The sequence below is a fragment of the Balaenoptera borealis genome, assembly GCF_965194805.1.
Source record: "Balaenoptera borealis genome assembly, chromosome: 1".
NCBI classification, from domain to species: Eukaryota; Metazoa; Chordata; class Mammalia; order Artiodactyla; family Balaenopteridae; genus Balaenoptera; species Balaenoptera borealis.
Window position 1 is genome coordinate 46,846,646 of NC_138860.1, and position 27,154 is coordinate 46,873,799.

At 37.8% G+C, this 27,154-nt stretch overlaps 1 long non-coding RNA gene across 2 annotated transcripts in view; it reads right to left on the reverse strand.

Annotated features, from left to right (window-relative positions):
• Positions 1-13,743: 13,743 nt before the first annotated feature.
• LOC309633507 overlaps positions 13,744-27,154 on the reverse strand; it is a 67,719-nt gene continuing 54,308 nt past the window's right edge. For both annotated transcript variants that reach the window (XR_014247582.1, XR_014247583.1), the window contains one exon: positions 13,744-19,011. This is a non-coding gene — a long non-coding RNA (uncharacterized lncRNA). The remainder of the gene's footprint in view (positions 19,012-27,154) is intronic.

Here is a 27,154-nt window from a genome sequence, read left to right on the forward strand (position 1 = left end):
CTAAATCCCATCTATTCTATCTCCTAATTATGTCTCCATTGTCTTCTTTCTCTTCATCCTCTCTTGCCATTATCTCAAATCAGAGCCTCAAAATCTCTTTCTTGGTTCCTGAAAGCTCATTTTAACTGGTTTACCTGCCTTTTAGTCAATTCTCACCAATGGTAGATTGACCTCTGTACAGTGTAAATTTGATAATGTCACTCTCCTTTACAAAAAATCCTCCTGTGTCTTTCCATTGCTTCTCATTATCTGAGCCCAGTTTACCAGTTCAATCCCATATTTTACCAGGCTCCCATCCTACCATAAATTTTATGCCAGCCACACTAAATTGCTACAGATCCCCAAATATGACATATTCTCCGTTATGGCCATAGCTCTTTGTTGTGCTACTTTCTCTGCCTCTTGAACTCACTTAACCACTTCGCTAATTTCTTCCCCCACAAGGCCTTCCTGGAACCACCCAGTTAGCCTTCAGTGCCCCTCTCTTGTGTGCTCAGGACATCCTATGGGTCCACTCAGTCAAAACCTTTACTGAGCCCACTCTACCGAAATTGCCAATATAGAGAGAAAGTATTTAAGAAAAAAACCCTATACTTCTTTCTCTAGTATTTTCTTTTTTTCTTTGAATTTTAGAATTTTATTTATTTTTTATACATCAGGTTCTTATTAGTTATCTATTTTATACATATTAGTGTATATATGTCAATCCCAATTCATCCCACCACCCCCGCCACTTTCCCCCCTTGGTGTCCATACGTTTGTTCTCTACATCTGCGTCTCTATTTCTGCCGATACCGCTGTCCTTTCTTCCATTTAGATCAGATGGGCAGTCTCTACTCAATACCCTTCAGAGTAAGGCTGCTAAATGAAAAATTCAAAGAGCAGGAAATCAGTTAACATTAGCTTTTTGAGTTTCCCCAAGTAGACTCAAGTTGGCAGTTCATTGTTTAAAGGAGAATATTTTGAAAGATCAAAAGCCTAGGTCAGGAATGTTTTACAACACAAAGTTCATTCTGATTTGGAAGATTTTATGGACTGGAGCCAGAGAAAAAGGAAGCAGAAGCAAGAGTGAGTAAGCCACTGGCGAGTGACTCTGAGGGTGGGTAAGTGTTGTGATATAAATGTGTGTGTGTGTGTGTGTGTGTGTGTGTGTGTGGGTGTGTGTGTGTGTGTTGGTTTTACTCTACACACTAGGGGTACGTGATTAACATCCTAACCTGGAATAAACTGTCCAGACGTGCTTAGTTAGTATTTTAATAGTCACACTGAGGAGTCCACACTCCAGAGTACTTTGAGTGCCTCAATTATCTCTATCTCCATTAGCAGTGAAGGGGTTATTCAGTAGCATTTAGTGGAGTTAGAAATAATTTTCAAAGACAATTTGAGTAGTGTCCAATTGTGACTAGCAAGGTACAGACATCTCCACCTGTGCATGAATCTGTCCCACTCAGCGTCCTAATACCTCTCAGTGTGATGCCCCAGCCTAGAAGTCCCAGTTGGTCCTGTGTCCCATCTCTAACCAGAGGATTTACTGTCTGATTCTGACTCGATGGCTAGCTGATCCCCCCAAGATAATATTTCTGTATCTGTCACTAGTGAAATTGTCATACAGGGGGCCTAGCAGAGGGACCAAGGCAGGGAGCCAATAAGAGCATATTGTATGACTCCTTGTGTTTGTGTGCTGATAAATGTCTGTGTGTGCGTTGCAGGATTTGCTTTCTTTGTAATGGACCACTTGGTAGCAAGTTTCTTGGGAATGAGACCCAGACACTTCCTCTACCTTTAGTATTGGAGGCCACCATTATTTGCCAAAAGAACCCAACAGTTGTGAATGACCAAATTGGCTTAGATGAGCCGACAACACAGCACTTAATACAATGCACATTATCATTGCTTTTTCCTGACATTTCAGATTTCTGTAGATAAAGATATAAATACATACATCACAATGAAAAAAATTTCCCCATTATTTCTCTCCTTAATATCCTGACTCTAATATTTTCATAGCATGGTTGACCCTTGCATGTGTCATCCACTGGAATGTCACTGCTCTCCTCATCTGAATTCCTTTCTGGCTTGTACTTTATCCTATTTATCTTGGATGCCCTTCTGAGCCTACTACAATATCTCGCCAGGAAGAAGCCCTCATCATTAAATGTTTGCCGGCTGGAATGTCATGAAACAAACTGGATGACAATGGTATCAGAGTCGTCCTCATTGCAAAGCCCTACCACCCTCTGAAGTCACAGCTGATACTCCAAGAAGAGAAAGGAAAAAGCAGTATTGTCACGAAAGGGTGGGCCCACACCCAAAGTTGTTGGGGGCAAAAGTACAGAACCCATGTGGCCATGAAGACAGAGGGAGGGCAGACCCTGCTCTGATTGTAGGTTGCCTTCCGATCGCTGGGTAGGCAGCAGACTGAGAGAAGTATTGTCCAGCTTTGCTGGGAGGAAGGAGACCACCATGGAGAGGGGATGAGTAGCCCAAGAGAACATCTTTACAACAACTAGATTTTTCAACCCAGTAGCCATGTCTGTCAATAAAATATGAGATTGAAGCATTACTGTTTTACTTGCCACAGATAAGACTTGTGCACAAAGCATGTCAGTTTGTCATCACTAGACTGGGGTTGCTGAGGAGAAGCTCTGACCCAGCATGAGCCCCTTAAGAAGGCAGAGTAGGCTCTGAGAGAATTAATCTGACTGCAGGGTCTGGCACAGAGGCCCAGAGGAGCGTAGGGAGGTGCAGCTTAGTCACGGGTCACTAAATGGCCAGCACCTAGTGGCAGGGCATTGTTTTGATTAAGCACTTGGGTTACAAACCTACCCGGACAGCCTTACAGAACAGAGGCAATTTGTGGGAAAGATATTGGTAGGAACTTCAGCCAGGCTACTAGAGAAAACCAGGAATGGCTGTTACGATAAGCAGCTGCTCTTTCCTTTACCGAGGGTCCCATGGCAGCTTAACTGGCATTACTGGTGTCTGCCCAAGAGCTTCACTGTTCACTTTTGCACTATTCACTCTCTCCAGACTGGCTTGGCTTTTCTTTCTCAAACACCATGGGAATGGTTGGACACAGACTCTCATACCTGAAGGGGATGTTAGAGAGCCAAAGATGGGCCCTTGACCCAAGTCACTCTCTGGATCACTCAAAGCTCCCTAATCACTACCCCACCCCATGACTGTCGCCACCACCACCACCACCAGCAATCACGTCACTGGCCAGTCATTCTACAGCAGCGTTCCTATACTTGCCAGCCTGACAGTCATCTGGGGATACTTATTAAAAATACACATCCTGGGACTTGCCTGGTGGTCCAGTGGTTAAGAATCCGCCTTCCAATGCAGAGGTCACAGGTTCGCTCCCTGGTCTGGGAACTAAGATCCCACGTGCCATGGGGCAACTAAGCCCATGCGCCCTAGAGCCCATGTGCCCTAGAGCCCACATGCCACAACTAGAGAGAAGCCTGTGCGCCGCAACGAGAGATCCCGCACGCCACAATGAAAGATCCCGCACGCCACAACGAAGATCCCTAGTGCCACAACTAAGACCTGATGCAGCCAAATAAATAAATAAATAAATAAATATTAAAAAGATATATACATCCTCAGGCTCCTCTATTGGAAACTCTGGGGTGGGGCTTACGAAGCTCTACTTCTATTAAGTATCCCCAGGCCACTCTAGAATTGGGCAAGCTTGAAGACTGCACTGGAGCAGTTCTAGAATTTTATTTATTTAGCATCAGAATAGCCTGGGTGCTTATTATTAATACAAATGCAGAGTTCTACCCCGGAAGCCCACAAAAGATTCTACTTTGAAAGCCGTGGCACGAGACCCTAGGAATTGCAATGAATAAACATTCCTAGGTGATTCTGATAGGGAGGTCCATGGGCCTCCCAGTGAGAAGCATTATTTTAGAGAGAAACCCCATCTGACTTCACACTCTCAGTCTACAGCCAGTATGATCTGGGAGTAGCCATGTTCTACTCCATTCTGTGATGGGTGGGTCAGAGGAGGACTTTGGCACTTGGGGGACTCCCAGAGCCAGAGGACCAAAACCACCGGGCAGGAGGGGCAATGAGCAGAATGGTTAAGGAGATAAGTCACAGCAATAAAGGCAGATCTCACACTTAAATGAAACAGAAAAAGCTGCATTTATTTTTTTTAAAATATTTATTTATTTAGGCTGTGCTGGGTCTTAGTTGTGGCATGCGGGATCTTCATTGCAGCACGTGGGATCTTTTGTTGAGGCATGGGGATCTTTTTTTTTTTAGTTGCAGCCTGTGGACTTCTTAGTTGCGGCATGCGTGCGGGATCTAGTTCCCCGACCAGGGGTTGAACCCCGGCCCCCTGCATTGGGAGCACGGATTCCTACCCACCGGACCACCAGGGAAGTCTCGAAAAAGCTGCATTTAAATAAGATGTGGGTAAACCAACCTTTATGTACAAATATTCTAATAACAAAAAGACTAAGAATTGCTCACTAATATATTGAACACTTATGCCCTGAGCGCCTGAGGTATGCTATCTCATTTAATACGTGCAAAAATTTTAATTTTGTATTTGTGAGCCAATAAGAAACTTATCCAAACACATAGGAAGTAAGTGGCAGAGCCTAGTCTCAAATCTAGGTCTTGTTGAAGTGAAAGAACATGGTTCTAATCACCAAGGTGTACTTTCGCTAGAAACATGGATTACTCCTGAAATCAGGAAACAGCAACCCACAAATGTAGTGTTATATATACTAAGAGAATTATGGATTCATAAAAGGGACTCTGAATTTGATCACAAGACCCTTTGGTGGTAGAAAAAATAATCCATCCCCATAATTTACCAATTTTGTAAGCTCAGATTTTAATAAGTTGTGTTTTATTAAAATTACACACCTGTAAGGTTGAGGACCCTAGAACTCCCCAAATGTGCCAACAATCAAAAGAGGCAGAAATGATGTAAAAGGAAACCACCTAAGGATCAGAGACTAAATCATTCCCATTTCCTGTGGAAACGCTGCCTCTGAAATAAATCAGACAGCTGTAGGCTCTGTGGGCCTCCGCCTCAGTCAGCACCACATTCTGGAGCCTCCCGGGTTCGTTGTTCAGTGTAGAGGAGGCCTCTCACCCCGGTGTCACAGTGTCCCAAAGCCCCAGGGTTCAAGACTGTGTTCCCTGGTTCAGGCCTGCAAGCTTAGCCAGGCCCTGGCTGCGTAGATTCCTCTCGAGCAGCAAGAAGAGACAGGGTCTAACCTCTATTTTCTGCCAACTTGTTGTGTGTTGAGAACCAAAAGCTATAATCAAAATGCCTCCTGTTGACTCTGCAAAGCCTTGGAGGAGGAGTTTACAAGTGCTAAACACATGTTTCCAAATCCTCATCTCCGAAGCAGTCCTTTAAGACAGAAAGGTGCAGGGGCCTGTGAGGGGGAATGGAAGAACAAACAATGTAGCAAGGCGTGGTGGCTAAGGGGCAGAGGGAGACAAAAATAGAGGTGGATTTCCAGCCCCACTTCCTGCCCTGCCCTCCCTCCTCCACCATCCCCTCCCAGACGATCCTTGTCGCAAAAAGAGCTTGGGATACCTGGGAAAGGCCTTTATTTTGCCTGTGGTCTAATCCAATCATTTGCACAGATGAGAAATAAGTGCTCTCAGGAGCTCTGAGTGTTTCCTTAAACTCTCTGAAAATGGATGAAAAAATGATAACATATAAGTAATCCCCAAACCACCGATAACCCCAAACCTCCCTACCGTTAGGGAGCAGCCTGAATAATTGGTTCCTAAACAATTAAACTCTCTGGTTCTTTCATCAGTCACTTTATTAATAAGTATTTATGGGCTACCCTCTGTAAACCCATCACTGAACTGAGCAAGAATCGGAAATACAGGACCTGGAGGTGACTTCAAGAAGCTCCTTGTTTAATAGGCAAAACATTCTCTGACATAAATCGTACCAATGTTTTCTTAGGGCAGTCTCCCAAGGCAATAGAAATAAAAGCAAAAATAGACCTAATCAAACTTACAAGCTTTTGTACAGCAAAGGAAACCATAAACAAAATGAAAAGACAATCTATGGACTGGGAGAAAATATTTGCAAATGATGCAACTGACAAGGGCTTAATTTCCAAAATATACAAACAGCTCACACAACTCAACAACAACAAAAACCAAACAACCCAATCAAAAAATGGTCAGAAGACCTAAATAGACATTTCTCCAAAGAAGACATACAAATGGCCAACAGGCACATGAAAAGATGCTTAACATTGCAAATTCTTAGAGAAATGCGAATCAAAACTACAATGAAGTACCACCTCACATGGGTCAGAATGGCCATCATTAAAAAACCTACAAATAACTAATACCGGAGAGGATGTGAAGAAAAGGGAACTCTCCTGCACTCTTGGTGGGAATGTAATTTGATGCAGCCTCTATGGAAAACAGTATGGAGTTTCCTCAAAAAAACTAAAAATAGAGTTGCCATATGATCCAGCAATCCCACTCCTGGGCATATATCTGGACAAAACTATAATTCAAAAAGAGACATGTACCCTTATGTTATAGCAGCACTATACACAATAGCCAAGGCATGGAAACAGCCTAAATGTCCATCGACAGATGAATGGATAAAGAATATGTGGTACATATATACAATGTAATACTACTCAGCCATAAAAAAGAATGAAATAATGCCATTTGCAACAACATGAATGGAACTAGAGATTATCATACAAAGTGAAGTAAGTCAGAAAGAGAAAGACAAATACCGTATGATATCACTTATATGTGGAATCTAAAACATGATGCAAATGAACTTATCTACAAAACAGAAACAGACTTACAGACATAGAGAGCAGACTTGTGGTTGCCAAGGGGGAGGGGGAGGTGGGGGGAGGGATGGAGTGGGAGTTTGGGATTAACATATGCAAACTAGTATATATAGGATGGATAAACAACAAGATCCTACTATATAGCACAGGAAACTATATTCAATATCCTGTGATAAACCATAATGGAAAAGAATATGAAAAAGAATGTATATATGTATAACTGAATTGCTTCACTGTACAGCAGAAATTAACACAACATTGTAAATCAACTATACTTCAACAAAATAATTTAAAAAAGAAACGCGTTGTTTAGAGAGAAGGTCAGATTGATAATTAGGGGACAATGCAAGGCAGTAAGATCTGAGTGCTACCTTGAGGAGAACTAGAGATATGGGCTCTTCCTTCAGAAAAAGGAAAAAAGATTAAGGTGGACGGGAGGTATCAAGGGAAGCTTCATGGAGGAGGCCAGCTTTGAACTTACTAGGATTTGGAGAGCAAAAGAGAGAAGTTCTGAGGGCATTCCAGTGGTGGAGAAGAGGATGAAAGGCCTCCCATCTTTCCACCTATCAAAATCTTTTCAGGCCAGCTCAGGTCTGGCTTGCCCTTGTAGTCTTCCACCATGAGAACTGTGAAGATTAATGCCTGCAGATATCTTTGAGTCTTCAGAGAAAACAGGTATATACACAGAGTTACAAAAAAGCATCAATGGGGTTGCATTACATCAATTGCAATTAAAGTATTCTGGACTTAAAAAAAGGTAACATCCTATATTCCTAATAGCATGGAATTAGAAAAACTAACCATCAAATACCTTTTACCCTTCTCTTTGCTTGGACACGTTTAAAATGTTAACTTCTAGAGGAAAAAGTTAATTGGATGGATAAGAGCAAACACTCCTTTCTATATGTGGTGATTTATTTCCTCCACACTGTATAAACCAAACAGCTGCATTTAGAGCAGATACATAAGGTTCAATTATAGTTACAGACATTACTAACCTGCCATTTTTCTAAACATTTTGAAACACTGAAAATGTAGTTGAAAAGACAGCTTGCATCATGTTTGATCATGGAGAAGCAGCATTCCATGATGTTAGGTGAAAGCTATATCGAAATCCTACACCTGCTTGCAAATAGAATTTTAACTGGCAATTTGGCTTCTAGGTAGTGTATTATGACATAAAATAAATTAATCTTTTTTCTTTCATACAGAACACAAGGCCACAATCAGTGCCAAGTCTGTTCCCTAGAATTGCTTGGCAGTGTTCCCAGATGTTCCAACAGTCTTGTAGCAGAAGCTTTGCAACCCATTTGCTAGGCAGAGATTTTATTTTTTTTTCCTTCCATTTAACAGACTGCAATATGTCCCACCCTTCCTGGTATCACTGGACAATCGTATTTTCAATTCTTCCTTAATATCTTATTTTCCCAAACCTAAGGTCTTTCTGAAACTGATCTTGTTATTCTAGTCTGTTATTCTCTTCAAGCCTATATGGCTATATTATCCTCTTAAACAGGCAAATCCAAGCCCAAGGGGATTCAGATTCAACTTAAAATGTGTTCCCCAGAATGTCAAGCTTCTCAAGATGTTAATAGATATTCCACGAGATAGAGTGATGTCAAATAATAATAAAAAAAAGAAACGCTGCAAACCCTCTACATCTCTAGGGATTTATAAAGCACATTACTTGAGAAAAAACAGAAATCAAGCAGGAAATATATTTAATTTGGTTAAACAAAACTGATTTGACTACAGAATTCTATCTCCCTCTTTCTCCCTCTCTCTTTCTCTTTCTTTCTATAATATTACTGGAATATAATAATTATAATCATAGTAATGATAATAATAATAAAAATAGCTAACATTTATAGCTATCTCTACTCCTTTAGTGATCGTCATAGAAATTTTAACATACATAATTAACAGAGTTCAATATTAATAGTTATAATCTTCTTCTGAATCATATAAGAATACTAGAATACTGTCATGCCAGTCATCACCCTCCCTAAGTTACATGCTATTCTCTCTTGATATTTAGCCTCATACATTAGACATTAACTTTACCATTATACACAGTCAATATTTATCCTTTCCATTTTCATGTATTGCAAATCTTCCTTTTGACATGAAGTATCTTCATTAGAAGTTCCTTATGTGAAGACATGTTGGTAGTAAGTCCTCAGGTTTGTGTCTGAAAATGTCTTTTTTTGCCTTGATTTTTGATAGATTGTATTAATAAATATTCAATTCTAGGTTGAGAGTTATTTTCTTACAGTACTTTGAAAATTCGTTTTCAATTCTTTTGAGTTCCACTCTCATTTCTGAGAAGTCACCTATCAGTTAGTCATTGCAGATGTGTCTCCGCCCACTCCACCCCCAACTTTTTTTCCCTGTTTGGCTGCATCTGTTACTTTCTCTTTGTTTTTATTATTCTGAATTTGTCACTCTGTTATGTATTTCTTTTTACTTCTGTTGTTTGGCACTTGGGGAACTTCCTTAATCTGAAGATTGATGGTCTTCTTCTGGAAAACACTCACTCATGTTGTTTAACACTGAATGTCCCCAATCGTCATTTCTTCTTAGAACTCAGATTATATGCATGTTGGACCTGCTAAGTCTTTCTTCCATATTTCTTAATCTCTTTTTCATATTTCTCTTTGCTTTGTCTCTGTCTAACGTTATGTGTAACTTCTTCAACTTTACCTTCCAAATAACTAATTGTTTCTTTAACGGTGTTTAATATAATGGTAAATCCATTCATCCAGATTCTACTTTCAACTATTATAATTTTTATTTCTGCAGATTCATCCAGAACCCCCTTTTCAGTTCTATTTCTCTCTATATATTAATTTATACATATTTATTTTTATTGTATGTTTGGTATCTGATAATCATAATATCATCAATCTTTATAAGTCTGATTCTGTGTTTTGCTGTTTTTTTGAATCTTATTCATAGTTGTATGCTTTGTATGTGTGTAGAGGTATTTTGGTGAGTACATGGAACATGGAACTTTAACTATGGTATTTCTTTGGGGCTTGGTTGTCAAGTTTACTCCTTTGGAAATGATTTGCATTTGTTTCTTGTAGCCAGAGACACTTACCCTATAGATATGACACTTATTATAACGCTATAGTAATTAAGACCGTGTAGGGTTGGCACAAGACTAGACTAACAGAGCTCAGAAACAGATGCTCACATATATGGAAAGTTGATATATGATAGAAGTAGCATTGCAGACACTGGGCAAAAGATGGTTTATTCAATAAATGGTGCATGATAATAAATAAAAAGATATCCAAGTGGGACTGCACCAGGAAAATGTATCTTAACCACATCTGTTTCTTGATGAGGAGAGATTGTAAGAGAGATAAATGAATGGCAGTCATTCTTACACTGAGACCCATATATCAGCTTCAGGACAGATATGAACCTCAACGGTATATGAAAAGGTTGCATGTATATGCATAAAAAATTGTAGGGAAAATAGGATTCTATATGCAAAAAATTTAAACTGTTTTTTAGTAATCATAATTGGTGGTGATAGTATTAGCATTGCCTTTTTGTGACTGTTATGTGTCATATGAGATAAAGCAAATGAATAACTGTGGGATGTTCTAATTGTATTTTCCCTTGTATTGTTGAGAACAAGGATTCTCAATGTGGAAGGAAGGAGATAGAGATGTAATCCAGAAGAGGTTAAATACAAATCCTGTATTTCTGAATTTAATTGGAAATATCAGAATAAATATCATAAACATGCAACATATTCTTTCTTTGTATCGATCTACTTACTTATCTATTATCTATGTATCTGTGTATCTATCTATCTACCTATCATCTATCTAATATATATATTAGATATATTATATCCACTGAAAAGGCCTTGAAGCAATGACTAACTAGTGATATCCTGCAAAACTGTATTCAGAATGTGGTCTTGAAATGCCATTTCCTATTAAAAGAAATAACATATTCTTCATATGTTTCAACATATCAGATATCAAGGAAACTATTAAAGACCACTAGGGTTATGTCAAAAGGACTCAGAAGCCAATTTAAAGAGGCTCCCACTTTATTCTATTCAATTCCATTCCATTCCATTCCTGTATTCTACTTCCAAAGATAAGACAATTTGAATTTCAACAAGGATAAGAATTGTAATGGGTTGGAACCATCAAATATTTTAAGTCCATGCATTTCTAGAGATATTTTAAAAATTGGATGATAAGCAATTGAATCATCTTGAAAACAGGTTAAATAAAAGGAAAAAATCAAACATTTATCCTTGCTTTCCTTTGAGAACTGTACCACTGGAAAAACTGAATGGCAAATGAAGAGACTCTTCTTTTTATAAAATTATTCAGGCCAGTAAAATGATAGAATTAGAATATTACCATTTTGCTAACATCATAAAAGAACAATAACCAGATATTACGTGTTTGTTGATGAAAGAACATGCCATCCTTTGATTCAAAATACATCAAACCTGAATTTGATCAAGCCCCTGGATCCAGCTTCCAATTTGCAGAAATATATGGGTCTTGTTGAACTGCACTATGGGTAGGCAATCCAAATTATGGGAAACTACAGTTCAAATGACATAGATAAAATGATGGCATAGATTTTTCAACAGAGGGATGGAGGAGTAACCTGTAGATTAAAAGACATTCAAAGCATATACAAAGTTTTAAAAAGAAATCAAACAGATGTTCATTTTTGTGTCTTGCTTCTTTCACTCAGAATAATGTTTTTGAGATTTATCTATGCTGCTGTGCATTATTTACAATAGCCAAGACATGGAAAAAACCTAGTGTCCATTGATGGGTGAATGGATAAAGAAGTTGTGGTGTATATATACAATGGAATATTATTCAGCCATGAAAAGAAGAAATCCTACCCTTTGTGACAATGTGGATGGACCTTGAGGGTCTTATGTTAAGTGAAATAAGTCAGAGAGAGAAAGACAAATACTGTATGATCTCACTTATATGTGGAATAATAAAAAAAAAAGCCAAAAAACAAACAAACAAAATAACCCCCCAAACTCATAGAAAAAGAGATCTGACTTGTAGTTACCAGAGGCAGAGGGTAGGGGGATGGCGAATTGGAGGAAGGTGGTCAAAAGGTACAAACTTCTAGTCATAAGATAAATAAATACTAGGGATGTACGTACAACATGAAGACTATAGTTAACATTGCTGTGTGATATACAGAAAAGTTGGTAAAAGAGTAAATCCTAAGTGTTCTCATCACAAGGAGAAAAGTATTTTCCTATTTTTTTTCTTTCTTTTCTTTTTATTGTATCTATATGAGAAGATAGATGTTAGCTAAACCTATCATGGTAACCATTTCACAATACATGTAGATCAAACCATCGTGCTGTCTGCCTTAAACTTACACAGTGATGTATGTCAATTATTTCTCAATAAAACGGGGGGGTGGGAGGGAGGTCAGAATATACACTGATATATCTCAGATAAAAAAAATTGAGATTAATTACTATCTTTACCATCTATGCTGCTGTATATATCAATAGTTCATTCTCATTTGCTACTGAGTAGAATTCCATTGTGCAAATATATCACAATTTGTTTATACATTCACTTGTTGATGGATATTTTGGGTTGTTTCTAGGTTTAGGCTATTATGAATATAGTTGCCATGAAAATTTGCGTACATTGTGTATATTGTGAATCATGTTTTCATTTCTCTTAAGGAAATATCTAGAAATAGAATTGTTGGTTTGTGTGATAGTGTATATTTAAGTTATATGAAACTGCCAAACTGCTTTCCAACATGGTTGTGCCATTTTACTTTCCCACCAGCAGCACATAAGAATTATAGTTGCTCTATATTTGCACCAACACTTGTCAGTATTTTGGATCATTTTAGTGGATTTGTAGTGGTATCACATTGTGGTTTTAATTTTAATTTTCCTCTTTATTATTGGTGTTAAGCATTTTTCATGTGCTTATTGAGGACTGTTGCATCATTTTGGTATGTGTGAAGTGACTTCAAATCTTGCTCCATTTTAAAGCTGTTTGTTTTCTTCCTACTGACTGATCTTGAAAGAGTTCGTTCTTTACATATTCTGGATATAAATCTTTTGTCAGATATATGCATTGTAAATCTTTCCTCCCTGTCTGAGGCTTGCCTTTTCATTTTCTTAATGGTGTCTTTGGAAGTTTTTTTTTATTCCGATAAAGTACACTTTATCATTTTTTCTTTTATGGTTTATATTTTTTGAACTATCTGAAAAATCTTTGACTATCTGAAGGCTATGAAGATTTTCTCCTATATTTCCTTCTAAAAAGTTTTTTGTTGTTATCCTTTTAGTATCTGAAGGATCTGTAGTGATGTCTCCTCTTGTGATTCCCCCCCCCTTTTTTAATCTTGATATATCGAGCTAGAGGTTTATCAATTTTATTGATTATTTTAAGGAACTTCCTTTTGACCTCATTGATTTTCTCTAGTTTTCTTGTATGTTCCATAACATCATTTCAGTTTACTACGCTTTTTCTAGATTTTCACATTGAAAGCTCAAATAATTTATTTTTGCCATTTCACCTTTTTAAATACAAGCTTTTAAAGCTTTAAATTTTTCTCCAAGAGTGATTTACAAACTAAACAGCTAAGTGTTTTAGCTGTGTCAAATTTTGACATGTTGTATTTTAATTTTTATTCAATTTAAAATATTTTCTAAATTTTCTTGTGATTTCTTCTCTGACCCATGGATTATTTAGAAATATTTGCTTTATTTTCCAATACCTAAATACTTTCTTCCTGTGATTTCTGATTTAATTCTATTTTGGACAGAAAATATGGTTTGTATGATTTCTATGCTTTTAAAATTTATTGAGATTTGTTTTATGGCCCAGAAAATGGCTTATTTTAATAAATGTCCCAAATGCACTAGAAAAGAATGTGTATTCTATTGTTATTAGGTGGAGTATTCTATAAATGTTGATTAGGTCAAGTTAATTGACAAAGTTGCTCTGGACTTTAATATCTTTATTAATTTTTATATACTTGCTCTCTCAATTACTGAGAGAGAAATTTTGAAATCTCCAACCATATTTGTGGATTTTCCTATTTCTCTTTCAGTTTGGTTGACTTTTGCTTCATGTATTTTGGAGCTCTATTTTTAGGTGCAAATGCATTAGGATTGTTGTATCTTCATGGTAAATTGACTCATTATCATTATAAAATGTCTCACTTTATCCCTGGTAATATTTTTTCTGAAGTCTGCTTCAGCTTCCTTTTATTGGTTTTTGCTTGACATAACTTTTCCCATCATTTTTCTTTTTTTAAATAACAGCTTTATTGATATATAATTTACATGCCATACAATTAACTCATTTTAAAATGTACAATTCAGTGTTTTTTGGCATAGTCACAGTTGTGCAACCATCCCCACAATGTTAGAGCATTTTCATTACCTTATAAAGAAACCACATATCCTCTGGCAGTCACCCCCATTTTCCCTACCCACCCAACCCTTGGCAACAACTAATTTACTTTCTGTCTCTATGGATTTTCCTATTCTGCACATTTCATACAAATGGAATAATACAATATGTAGGCTTTTGTGTCTGGCTCCTTTAGCATATTATAAAGGTTCATTCATGTTGTAGCATGTATCACTATTTCATTCCCTTTGATTGCCAAATAATCTTCCACTATATGGATTTCTCACATTTTACTTATCCATTCATTAGCTGATAGATATTTGAGTTGTTTTCACTTTGGCTATTATAAATAATTTTGTTACGAATAGTCATGTACAGGTTTTAGTGTGGATATATGTTTTCATTTCTCTTGGATATACACCTAGGGGTAGAATTGTTGATTCATATAGTAACTCAATGTCTAACATATTGAGGAACTGCCAGATTGTTTTCCAGAGTAGCTGGACCATTTTACATTCCCACCAGCAGTGTATGAGGGTTCCAATTTCTCTGTTGTTCTCATCAACACTTGTTATTATCTGTCTTTTTTATTCCAGCCATGCTAGTGGGAGTGATATGGTATCTCACTGTGGTTTTGATTTGCATTTCCCTGATGGCTAATCATGTGGAACATCTTTTCGTGTGCTTATTGGCCATTTCTGTAACTTCTTTGGAGAAATGTCTATTCAGATCCTTTAATCATTTTAAAATTGGGTTATTTATCTTTTATTATTGAGTTGTAACAGTTATTTATATATTCTAAATATAAGTCCCTCATAAGATATACAATTTGCAAATATTTGTCCCATGTTGTGGGTGGTCTTTTCACATTCTTGATGGTGTCCTTTGAAGCAGAAAAATTTTAATTTTGCTGATGTCCAATTTATCTATTTTTTCTTCTGTTTCCTGTATCAAACTTTCTATTATTTTCCTTTAACCTATCTGTGCCCTTACATGTAAAATGGGTTTCTTATAGATAGCATATAGTTGGATATTGCTTTTTACTCAATCTGAGAATCTCTTAATTGAGGCATTTGGACCATTTACATTGAATGAAATATTCAGTATGTTTGCGTTTAAACGTACAATTTTGTTATTCTTTTCTATTCACCCATCCACCACTTATTTATTTACTTATTTGCTCTCTTTCTGTCTTTTTTGTATTAATTCATGGTGTTTTAGCATTCAAACATCCAGTATATACCCAGTAGTGGGATTGCCGGGTCGTATGGTAGTTCTATTTTTAGTTTTTTACGGAACCTCCATACTGTTCTCCATAGTGGTTGTATCAATTTACATTCCCACCAACACTGCAAGAGGGTTCCATTTTCTCCACACCTTCTCCAGCATTTATTGTTTGTAGATTTTTTTGATGATGGCCATTCTCACTGGTGTGAGGTGATACCTCATTGTAGTTTTGATTTGCATTTCTCTAATGATTAGTGATGTTGAGCATCCTTTCTTGTGTTTGTTGGCAATCTGTATATCTTCTTTGGAGAAATGTCTATTTAGATCTTCTGCCCATTTTGGGATTGGGTTGTTTGTTTTTTTGATATTGAGCTGCATGGGCTGCTTGTATATTTTGGAGATTAATCCTTTGTCAGTTGCTTTGTTTGCAAATATTTTCTCCCATTCTGAGGGTTGTCTTTTCCTCTTGTTTATGGGTTCCTTTGCTGTGCAAAAGCTTTTAAGTTTCATTAGGTCCCATTTGTTTATTTTTGTTTTTATTTCCATTTCTCTAGGAGGTGGGTCAAAAAGGATCTTGCTGTGATTTATGTCATAGAGTGTTCTGCCTACATCTTCCTCTAAGAGTTTGATAGTGTCTGGCCTTACATTTAGGTCTTTAATCAATTTTGAGTTTATTTTTGTGTTTGGTGTTAGGGAGTGTTCTAATTTCATTCTTTTACATATAGCTGTCCAGTTTTCCCAGCACCACTTATTGAACAGGCTGTCTTTTCTCCATTGTATATTCTTGTCTCCTTTGTCAAAAATAAGTTGACCATATGTGCGTGGGTTTATCTCTGGGCTTTCTGTCCTGTTCTATTGATCTATATTTCTGTTTTTGTGCCAGTGCCATACTGTCTTGATTACTGTAGCTTTGTAGCATAATGTGAAGTCAGGGAGCCTGATTCCTCCAGCTCCGTCTTTCTTTCTCAAGTTTGCTTTGGCTATTCAGGGTCTTTTGTGTTTCCATTACAAATTGTGAAATTTTTTGTTCTAGTTCTGTGAAAAATGCCATTGGTAGTTTGATAGGGATTGCACTGAATCTGTAGATTGCTTTGGGTAGTATAGTCATTTTCACAATGTTGATTCTTCCAATCCAAGAACATGGTATATCTCTCCATCTGTTTGTATCATCTTTAATTTCTTTCATCAGTGTCTTATAGTTTTCCACATACAGGTCTTTTGTCTCCTTAGGTAGGTTTATTCGTAGGTATTTTCTTCTTTTTGTTGCAATGGTAAATGGGAGTGTTTCCTTCATTTCTCTTTCAGATTTTTCATCATTAGTGTATAGGAATGCAAGAGATTTCTGTACATTAATTTTGTATCCTGCTACTTTACCAAATTCATTGATTATGAACAACATTTTTAAAAACATTTCTTGTAATATAGATCTCCTGATGAATTGTCATAGCTTTTGTTTTACTGAAAATTTTTTTTTACCATATTTCTGAAGAATATATTAGTTGCATATGGATTTTTTCCCCTTTTAGTATTTTGAAGATGTTAGTTCATTGTCTTCTGGTTTACATAGTTTCTGCCCAGAGGTATACAATAATTCTTATTTATTTCTCTGTATAAACTATCTTTATTCTTTGGTGGCTGCTAAGTTTTTTTCTTTTTTAATCACTGGTTTTCAGCACTTTATAATGTGCCTTGTGTGACTCTGTATGTGGGTATTTGTATGTGTGTGTGATATCTTGTTTGATGTTCTCTGAGCTCCCTGGATCTGTGAGTTTATATTTTTAATCAAGTTTGGAGATGTTTCAGACTTGAGTCTTCTAATATGTTTGCTTTCCCTACCACTCACTCTTCTTATTCTGGGACTCCAATTACATGTATCTTGGACTTCCTGATATTGTCTCACAGGTCACTGAGGCATTGTTCACTTTTAAAGTCATTGTTCTCTGTTTCTTTTTGGATAGATTCTATTGCTATGTCTTCAAAGTCATTAGCGTTTTCTTTTGCAGTGTGAAATCTGTTGTTAATCCCCTCCAGTGAATTTTTCATTTCAAATATTTTATTTTTCCACTCCAGAATTTCATTCTCATTGATTCTTTTTTCTATGTTCTATTTCTCTTCTCACTATGTTTATGTCTTTCTTTATATACTTGAATATTACATTAATAACTGTTCTATCACCCTGTAATTTCTGGCATCACTGTAATTTATGGTTCTGTTTTTACTGATTGTCTTTATTCCTGGTTAGAGGACACGTTTTCCATTTTCTTCTCACATCTAGTTCAAAAAAAAAAAACTTATTGGTTCTGGACTTTGTAAATCTTACATTGTTGAGTGTCTGGATTTCGTTGTGTTCTTTTAAAGAGGGTTGGGTTTTATATCTGTAGATACTTCACTATCAGATCAAAATAATCTTTTTTTTTTAATTTGTTTTACTTATTGATTTTTGGCTGTGTTGGGTCTTCGTTGCTGTGTGTGGACTTTCTCTAGTTGCGGCGAGCAGGGGCTACTCTTCGTTGCGGTGCGCGGGCTTCTCATTGCAGTGGCTTCTCTTGTTGCGGAGCATGGGCTCTAGGTGTGTGGGCTTCAGTAGTTGTGGCTCACGGGCTCTAGAGCGTAGGCTCAGTAGTTGTGGCACGCGGGCTTAGTTGCTCCGCGGCATGTGGGATCCTCCCGGACCTGGGCTTGAACCCATGTCCCCTGCATTGGCAGGCGGATTCTTAACCACTATGCCAGGCGGATTCTTAACCACTGCGCCACCAGGGAAGCCCAAAATAATCTTCTTGATAACTGTTTTTAAGCTTTTGTAAGTAGTGCTAAAGTAGTTTTTACTCCAGGAATATTTCATACTTACTTCTAAGGTGTGACCTCTCAGGAATCCCCACTAAATGCCCCAGGTGGTCCCAACGATCCTCCACTGTGGATGAGCAGAGTTTGAACACATTCATCCCTGTGCAAGCTTACAACTCCCCACCATTCTTTGAACAGCTTTGTATAATTTCACTCTGTGCATGTGTAGGTCAGTACTTAGCAAAGATTCAAAGGGACCTTAATGTAGATTTCTGGAGGTTATTTTTTAAAAAGTTTCCTCATTTCTGGAGCTTCCTAAACATGTTTTTAAAATTCAGTAAATTAAATTCATAAATGACTATTATTTCTTAAACATGCATAACAAACATACAATGTAACTATTACAGACAACTAATAATAAACCATAACAAACAACTGATCATCAAATGATAACATGCATGTTATTCATATTGATAACTTACACCTGTATGCTTAAGTCAATAAAGTAAGTGAAGAAATGAGTATCATTTCTTTGGTATTTACTAACCAAGTAATTTTATTATTATCCAAGTGATAAAATATATTACCAGACTCAGTCTTGCCATATCACTTCACACAGCTCAGTGACGATGTCTAGGTGGCAGCAGCAGCTGCTACTTCAGACACTGTAGCTCCAGGTGCTTGTTCTCCTCAAAAGCAAGCTGCAGCCCAGGCCATTTCAGGTAGCAAAATATGCCTCTATCTCAGTTTGTATTCCCCAAAATCAGAATCTGAAAAAAGAATTTCAGTACAAGTAATTTATTTGGGAGGTGATTACAGGATGGACATTGAGAGAATAAGAAATTGAGTCATAAAGGGGATAAAGCCAATAAATTGTGAGTTAATGAATTGTGGGTGACTGGGGCTTAATACTACTGGGGACATTCTGAGAAAATGGATGGAACACACCTGAGAACTATTCCTCAGGAATAGAAGGAATAGAAAACTGAATTCTTTATTCACCTACTCCCATCCCTCATTGGCCGAGTGCTACACCTGGGGCATCGGCCCTCAGCACTGTTGGCTACTCCATTCCTTAGAGCATAAGAGAACACGGCCAAGCTTAGTCCTGCAGCTAGACAATGCCATCAGACAGAGTCACAGGAATTCATCAGAGTGTGTGGGAACCACAGGCAGTTGACCTCCAGGGTAAGTGGAGGGGATATGGGTGAGGCATCAACAGGTCCTCCTTTCCTTGGAAACAGGAACTCATTCAAATCTCCTGTTCTGTTTACTCTAATCAAGCCCAACCATATTAACATCAAAAAAGAAGAAGGGTAATATAAGTCAGGTGCTCTCTAATGGAAGCTTGACCCTGAACAATACTGTGGGGTGAGGAGAGAGACAAAACAGTTACTAACAGTTGCTGAATGGGCAAAGGTTAAAAAAACAGTCCACAAGCAAACCAAACTTTTGGCCTCTTCAGCAGATTCCTTCTTTTAACCTTCTGTTCATCTGGCATGAGGTCTGTGATGCAGCTGGGTCCCCATGGCAGTCAGACTCATGGTTATTGTATTTATATTGGGAGTGGGTATGTGTGGTGTGCTTTTCAAAGGAAGGGACACAGCCCTAAGTCTGTTCTCAGAGAATAGCTGTGGCCATTGTACTTTCAGTTCTTCAGGTTTTTCCCCAAAGGATGTGGAGGGGAAAAAAAAAAAGACTTCCCACAGCACATAGGTGGCACAAGGACTCGAGCCAAGCCAGTGGCCATAATGATGAACTCATTTTAATGCCTGAAAGAACCCTGCCCAAACTTATGCAATACAGTCACCCTTTTATCATTCATTTTAATTTTTAAGTGAATTCTTAGAGAAAACAGTACTCAGGATAGATCCATATGACGGCAGAGTCGGAGACCGCAAAAAGATAATTTCATGGATACATTCACCCTCACCACATTTAAATCATGAAGTTCCTTGAGAGGAGAGATGCCTTTATTTTTGCAATGAGAGATAAATCTTAATTGCAAGTACTCCTGTGATAGGTAACAGTCTGATTCAACATCATTCATTCATTCATTCATAGTGTCAAGCACTGTTTGAGGTGCTGGGGATATTATAGTGAACAAAACAACTAAAGTCCCTGCCTTCATGTGGCTGATAATTAGTTGGGTGAGATCAACAATAAACAATTAAACATATAATAATCAAGTGGTCATAACTGCCAAGGCTCACAATAAATCAAAAGAAAGGGTATCAGGAATGCAGAAGTTCTGGATTGTTATTTATAGTAGGTGCCTTCTCTAATAAGGTGATTTTGAGCACAGTGAAAAGTAAGTAAAGTAAGAGTGGATGCCAACCATACATGTAAGAGTGTTCCAGACTGAGAGATAGCATGTGCAAAGACCCTGAGGTAGGGGCATGACTCATAATTCAAGAACAGCAAGGAAACCAAGAACAAGTGAGATAAGAGAAGTTATAGGAGAGAGGTATTTGGGTGGGATTAGGACACTTGCAAAGCACATAGAGCTGATGAACTAGTGAAGAAATTTGGTGATTGCTCTGAGTGACATATGAAGCCGTTATACTTTTAAAAGAGCTCTCTAGCTGCTGTAGTAGGGCAGGAGTGGAGGAGTAGAGTAGTTAGGATGCCATTATAACAATTCAGGCAAGATGGTAGAGGCTTGGACCAGACCAGTGCAATAGTTGTGGAGATGGTGAGAATTGGAGATATATATTAATATTGAACTCTATTGATATCGTTGATAGTAGAGATACAGGGTTTGTTCATTTGAATATGGGATAAAGAGAGGAGTCAAGGATGACGTCAAGATTCTTGACTTAAGCAACTGGAAGGGTGGAGTTACCATTTACCAATGTGGAGAAAAGTGTATGAGAAGCAGGTTTGATAGGGGAAACCACACCTTTGGTTTTGGTCCTAGTAAGTTTGAGATGTCTCTTAGACATCCAAGTGAAGATGTTAAGTAGGCAACTGAATATATGTATCTGGACTTCTGGGACAGAGTCCTGACTGGAAGTATAAATTGAGGAATCATATTTAAAGCCACATGTCTAGAAGTAATCACGAAGGGGGTGAGTGTAGTTATGGAAGAGAAGCGGTCCAATGATGGAGCCTCCAGCCTAGAGTCAGGGAAAAGGAAAGGAACCAGTAAAAGAGACAGTGAAGTAGCAGCCACTGAGGCAGAAGGAAATTCAAGAGAGAATAGTGTACCAGAAGCCAAAGGAAGAAAAGATTTCCGAGGAGGAAGGGAAAGAGTGATCAGTTATGTCAAATCCTGCTGATGGGACAAGCAAAAGGAAGATGGAGAATTTAACACTGGATTTGGCTCACATCATTTGGATATCAGTGATCCTGACAAGTAAGGGCTGATAAAGGATCTTTCCATGAAAATAGTCTTCTTTACTTATAAAAGGGGTAATTGAGCCTCTGAAATGGAGTAAAGAGGAAGAAGATGAAGAATTTATGAAGAAGGAAGTCTGAAGGCAAATAAAACAAACCTCAATAACTATATACAAGATCCCTCACCTCACTTGGCCGCAGTATTGAGAAGGGCCAAAAGAAAGAATTGGTCTCTACCCTCAGTTTTCTCTTCTGTATGATGGGAATGTTTATTGTACTTACCTTATAGGGTTATGGTTGGGATTCAGTGATTTAAAACATGTGATGTATTTAGAATACTTCCTGGACATAATCAGGTCTTAATGAATGTTTGCTATAATTACTGTATTACTGTCATCATGTTTAATATTCTTATTTTCACTTCAGCTTGGAAATTTCATGACTCTATGTCATCATTATCATCTTACTAAGAACCAACCATCCCTGATGGCTAGTTCTAGTGTTGTACTGCCACGGTAGGGTGTATTTGCTTCCTGCCCAAATATTAGTCATGGCTTCCTTGTCGACTTCTCTGTAAGAGTCCATTTTAGATCAGAGTAAAGTAGGTTAAAAAAAAGGAGTTGGGAATGCTCTTTCCTTGGATGAGTGGTCCTTTATTGATACTATGGATTGGTAGATACAACAGGCTTTAATCTTAGGGCTTTAGTATTAGGTCCACTTGGCTTGAGATAAAACATTTTCTTGGAAAACTGGTCCCTGAGTTTGCTGTGGCTTTGGAAGTGGCTGTTCTCCACAGTTTATATTTTTTTGCCTGGTTGTTTTTGAAGTGTTTACACTGCCCTTTCTAGCTAAAATTGCTAGGCTGACTTTGTTTCATCTGGACTTTATATTACGCCATAATGATAAATCCACTTGGTCTGGCCAAACAAAGTAAGCTAGCAACTAAGTACCACTTGTAATTTCCACAACAAATGACGTAATTCATCCTAGTCTGGAGTTTGTACTTGATAAATGTCCAATCCTTGTCTACAGTGAGCCTGGAACCTTGGGTATAACATCATGATGGAGATTTTTAATTTCTTACTCTTTTTCATCCCTCTTTTTGAAATTTTAGGGAGGGGCTTTATGGACATGGGACTGAGATTGATAAAACTCGGACGGAAAGAGAGGGCCAAGAGAGGGTGACAATTAGTTGATCTCTCACTGAATTTGATCTGTCTTCCCTCCTCGAGGCAAGGATGGCAGCACGGAGCTGCCTCCATGCCAAAGCAGTCAGTCAGTGAGGTGAAGCTTCTGCGGAGGAAGGGGTGGGAGCCTTTGGCCACCACTGTCCTGCTTCCTCAGGACACTTTCCAGACTCTTTGAGGATGGGGTGTGTGTGTATGTTTTGAGTCAGATATCTTTATGTGTATTTTCCAGGTGTGGACAGTGAAGTTCACAGAGAATGTAGTACCTCGTTAAAGTCACACAACCAGTAAGTAGTAAAGCCAGGATTTGAACGCAGGTCAGCCTAATTTCAAAATCTATATTCTTAAACCCTATTCAATATTGCCTCCTGATTCAATCTTATTTTTTTAAGTGTACAGTTCAGTTATTTTTAGTATATTTGAATTGTAGGAACATCACCAAAATCAATTTGATAATATTTTCATCACCAAATAGAAACCCTGTATTCTTTAGCCATCAACTCCTAAACCTACTGTTCTGCCAGCCTTAGGCAACCACTATCCTACTTTCTGTCTATAGATTTGCTTATACTGGATAATTCATATAAAGGGAATCATACAATATTGGTCTTTTGTGACTGGCTTTTTTCATTTAACATAATTTTTTTAAAAAATTTAATTTAATTAATTTATTTTTTATACAGCAGGTTAAGCATAATTTTTAAAGGAAGACTTTTTTGGAGCAGTTTTAGGTTCAGAGCAAAATTAAGAAGAAGGTACGAAAATTTTCCATATGCCTCCAAACCCCACCCATGCATAGCCTCCCCCATTATCAACATTGTGCACCAGTGTGGTACACTTGTTACAACTGATGACCCTACAATGACACATCACAGTTACCCAAAGTCCACAGTTACTTTAGGGTTCACTCTTGGTGTTGTATATTCTTTGGATTTGGACAAATGTATAATAATATATATCCATCATTATAGTATCATACAGGGTATTTTCACTGGCCTAAAATCCTCTGTGCTCTGACTATTCATTCCTCCTTCCTTGCCTCCAACTCCTGGCAACCATTGATTTTTTTACTATCTTCATAATTTTGCTTCTTGAAATAATGATTTGAGAATTTATTCCAGAAAGATAAAGAAAAGAGAAAAACAAGCAATTCAAATAACAATTGACTAAACTCAGCTGCTCGATACAAAGTAAAGCTGGAAAAAAACAAAAACAATAAAAATCCCTGCAATAAACAGAACAACACCGCTCCCCTCCTGGAGTAAAATGACATTGAAAACTAAGTCTCAAAAGTTAGCAACCCAAGTTGGATTAGCAAGTCAGGAGGCTCTGGAAAGAATAGCTTCAAGAAGAAAATAAATTTCCTCTAAAGTGTTGCAGATTCTAGATTATTATCTTAGTGAGAAAGTGAAGGCATATGACAATAATACATTATAAAAATTCAGCACCTTGCTTCCTCTACTTCTTCCCTCTTCCTCCCAATTTAGGTATGTGCATTTCTTTTTCTACTGGCAAGGTTATATGCCATAGAATTTCTTCACTTTTTCTATGAGTCCAAACATACGTTCAAATGTAAGCTCTATGAAGGCAGGGATATTTTGTCTGTTTTCTTCATTGATCTATCCCTAGCACTTAGAATGGTGCTGGCCCAGAGTATGTAATCAATAAACATTTTTTATTTGAATAGAATGAAATTTACCAAATAATGACTAATACTCATTTAATTAAAATAAGTCCTGGTTATTTTTAAACTTAATAAACAGCCAAAATGCAGAAGAATTAATTATATAAGAAAGTATAAATTCTATACGTTTTGACAATGTAAAATTAACTATATGATGAGCTGAAGCTGACATTGGGGGTAGCCATGAGGGGAGGAGGGGAACACAGGGCTATTAAATCTCTCGTCTCAGAGGTAAGTCAAGAGATACCATCTGAAATTGATGGATCAAGAAATGGAGGGATGTATTGGGTAAAGCTATAGAAGTATGTAACAGAATAATAAAAAATGAAATACATCTGGCAGTGGTTGTTGAAGTGTAAATGAGCAAAGATCTTCATCTTTCATGAGGGGACCCATCAGATGTACTTTGAAGTCGATACATCGAAGATAAAAGGCTAATAAGTTATAATTGTGGGTGTTGGTCTCAGAAGGATTAAAGTTAGAGCAATTTTAAGCTGTTACCTCTGGGGAATGCCACGGAAAAAGACCTGTACTTTTTTTTTCCAAATTACTCTCCATTGCCAACTAAATTGTTATTGCCAGGTAGCCATATTTTAAAAGTGATATTTTTAATTTAAAAACAGTTTCTAGAAAAGAGAAGAATTTTTAGGGCAGAAAAAAATTGCAACAGTTTGCAATTACATACTGTCTACCAGCAAGGACCGTCAAACATTTTGCAAACATTATCTGATGGTGAGTGTCAGAATCTACATTTGCCAGATGGAGAAATTCAGACAAAGATGGAAGTGACTTGCCCATTTTCAGTGCATCTGTGACCAAGCCAGTGATAAAACCCAGGCTTCCTGGATTCTGAGTCCAAAGACAGATTTGGATTGATTTCTTCTTAGAAAAACCACCACATATTGGTGTGACAATAGTTAAGGAAGAAATCCAAACTAATAGATGACATGCTCTGTGTTTAGGGCTTGGAAAATGCCTGTATTTTTCCATCCAATAATTTGGTGCCAAAATGCACATTGTCTGTCAAGAGAAAGACCAGTGCTTCTCTGAAGCACCTGATGGGAATATATATCATTTCAAGGAGTTGTGCCTGCAAAAATAAAAAATGACAATCCCTATAACAACCACAATTAATTTTTAAGTCTCACTCTATATATAAAGATTTCTGCCATTTTATGGCCAATTAGGAAACTAAATATGGTTAATTAGCTTGATAAATAATTATGATTATTCTGCCATATGCCTCTAATATTAATTCAGACTACTAGCATAGGTGGAAAGGATAAAAAAACTTTTACTGATCTGGCATCATTTTACCTATTGATTTTACGCTTGATGTGAGTGTGTATATATATATATATATGTGTGTGTGTGTGTGTGTGTGTGTGTATTTTTGGCCTGACTTCCCCATCTGGTTAAAACTCTGGAGGGGAGTCATTAAATGATTATAGTGGATTCCTCTTGTTTTGTCAGTAAAGTTCCCTCCTCATTCATCCTATGCCCAAAACGACAAATAAACACTTCTGAAAACAGGTCTATAGCAGATGGTACTGGCCCAAATAACCAAAGTGAGCATTGGACCAAAGCTGCTGCAGAACTTCCAGGAGAATTTGGAAGAGGACACTGTGAGAGTCCAGATCTCAGCCTGGCTGGTTTCTTGACAATAGGAGAGCTGTTTTAGGTCAGGAGCTGTTGCTGGCCATGTTTTTAGTGTGTGGACTGAGAAACAGAGAAAGGAAGAAGAAAGTGGATGTATGGAGAGGAGCAAAAGTGAGACACGAATATAGTAACCATGAATTAATCTTTCTAAAAATTGTAGTAGAATATACATAGCAGAAAACTTACCATTTTAACCCTTTTTGAGTGAACAATTCAGTGGTATTAACATTAAGTACATTCACATTGTTGTACAGCCATCACCACCATCCATCTCCAGAACTTTTTATCTTCCCAAACTGAAACTCTGTACCCATTAAACAATAATTCTCTGTTTCCCCATTCTCCTAGCCCCTGGTAACTACCATTCTGCTCTCTTTCTCTATGAATCTGACTATTCTGGGAATTAATCATTCTTACCAGGGTACTGTTGAAATTTGTGCCAGTTAGCAATTTATTGTCACTCAGATCCGAATTCACCCTTCAATGCGTGCTCTGCAATAATAGATGGAATTCCTTTAAGCATTTCTCCTTTACAAAGAGCACTTGTTAAGCTTTCTCAGTAGAGGTCACTCAAGGGAGAACGCAGGAGGAAGGGGCCCTCCTGCTGTTTCTGGCAGCTACATTACCAGCTGGTGGTACTCTGACCCAGTTCTGGCACAGGTCCCAAAGTCATGGCCCCTTGGTGTCCTTGCAGCCTTGGCCTGCCCTAACAATCCCCTTCCTGTGGGCTTCCTGACAGGGACACCATATGCTCCAGGCCTCCTATCTGCAATGGCACTTGTACTCGCTCTGCACGCCCATGTGCCAGGCCACTGGATGTGGTTTTTCTACACCCCGCTGTGTCTCAGAGAGTTGCTTCCTGCTTGCCCAGTGGTTGCAATCCCAGCCTTGGGAAGGGAGTCCTCTTTTGCTGTTGTCCCTCCTTGGGTACTCTCCCTCAGCTTTAGGGTACCACATAGAGTTCCCTTATATCTTATAATTGCTCTTTCATCAGAAAATTTAAAATATTTACATTAAATTTCTCCTATTTAAGTCACCTTGAGG